This window comes from Arachis hypogaea, chromosome 18 (assembly GCF_003086295.3).
Source record: "Arachis hypogaea cultivar Tifrunner chromosome 18, arahy.Tifrunner.gnm2.J5K5, whole genome shotgun sequence".
Taxonomy (NCBI): domain Eukaryota; kingdom Viridiplantae; phylum Streptophyta; class Magnoliopsida; order Fabales; family Fabaceae; genus Arachis; species Arachis hypogaea.
In genome coordinates this window covers 35,409,412-35,411,070 of record NC_092053.1, presented here as the reverse complement: position 1 = coordinate 35,411,070, position 1,659 = coordinate 35,409,412, and the positions used below count along the sequence as shown (strand labels likewise).

The 1,659-nt window shown below is 36.5% G+C and overlaps 1 non-coding gene across 1 annotated transcript; it reads left to right on the top strand.

Annotated features, from left to right (window-relative positions):
• Positions 1-501: 501 nt before the first annotated feature.
• On the top strand, positions 502-609 carry LOC112774871 (small nucleolar RNA R71). Its single transcript, XR_003189328.1, has one exon. It is a non-coding gene; the product is annotated as a small nucleolar RNA R71 (small nucleolar RNA).
• The last annotated feature ends 1,050 nt before the right edge of the window (positions 610-1,659 follow it).

Here is a 1,659-nt window from a genome sequence, read left to right as displayed (position 1 = left end):
AAACTTGTTTCTTCCACCATTATTAAAGCCTTGTTGAGGCTTTTGTTGATCCTTCCATGAGAGATTTGGGTGATTTTTCCATGAGGGATTATAGGTGTTTCCATATGGTTCACCCATGTAATTCATCTCTGCTATTGCAGGGTTCTCAGGATCATAAGCTTCTTCTTCAGAAGATGCCTCTTGAGTACTGTTGGATGCAGCTTGCATTCCATTCAGACTCTGAGAAATCATATTGACTTGCTGAGTCAATATTTTATTCTGAGCCAATATGACATTCAGAGTATCAATTTCAAGAACTCCCTTCTTCTGAGGCGTCCCATTACTCACAGGATTCCTCTCAGAAGTGTACATAAACTGGTTATTAGCAACCATGTCAATGAGTTCCTGAGCTTCTGCAGGCGTTTTCTTTAGGTGAATGGATCCACCTGCAGAAGTATCCAATGACATCTTAGCTAATTCAGACAGACCATCATAGAATATATCCAAGATGGTCCATTCTGAAAGCATGTCAGAAGGACACTTTTTGGTCAGTTCCTTGTATCTCTCCCAAGCCTCATAGAGGGATTCACCTTCTTTTTGTCTGAAGGTTTGAACATCTACTCTAAGCTTACTCAGCTTTTGAGGAGGAAAGAACTTGGCTAAGAAAGCCTTGACCAGCTTATCCCAAGAGTTCAGGCTATCTTTAGGTTGAGAATCCAACCATATTCTAGCTCTGTCTCTCACAGCAAAAGGGAAAAGCATGAGCCTGTAGACTTCAGGATCTACTCCATTAGTCTTAACAGTATCACAGATCTGCAAGAATTCAGTTAAGAACTGAAAGGGATCTTCAGATGGAAGTCCATGAAACTTGCAGTTTTGTTGCATCAGAGAAACTAATTGAGGTTTCAGCTCAAAATTGTTTGCTCCAATGGTAGGGATGGAGATGCTTCTTCCATGTAAATTGGAATTAGGTGCAGTAAAGTCACCAAGCATCCTCCTTGCATTATTATTATTTTCGGCTGCCATCTCCTTTTCCTGTTCGAAAATTTCTGTAAGGTTATCTCTGGATTGTTGTATTTTAGCTTCTCTTAGTTTCCTCTTCAGAGTCCTTTCAGGTTCAGGGTTTGCTTCAACAAGAATGTTCTTGTCCTTGCTCCTGCTCATATGAAAAAGAGGGAACAGAAAAATAATAATAGGGATCCTTTTTACCCAGGTATAGAGGTTCCCCTGTGTGAGTAGAAGAAGAAAAGAATGTAATGTAAAGAAGGGAAGAAGAGAAAATTCGAACACAGATGGAAGAGGGGGTTCGAATTTGGGTGAGATGAAGTGTTAGTATGTGAATAAATAAATAGAAGGAGATGAGAGAGAAGGAGGATTTTCGAAAATAAAATTTTGAAAAGGGGTTAGTGATTTTCGAAAATTAGGAATGAAATCAAATTAAAATTAAAAATTGAAACAATTAGTTAATTAAAAAGAATTTTTGAAAAAGAGGGAAGAGATTTTCGAAAATTAGAGAGAGAGAGTTAGTTAGGTAGTTTTGAAAAAGATAAGAAACAAACAAAAAGTCAATTAGTTAGTTGAAAAAAATTTGAAAATCAATTTTGAAAAGATAAGAAGATAAGAAGTTAGAAAAGATATTTGAAAATCAAATTTTTGAAAAAGATAAGATTTTTTTTAAAG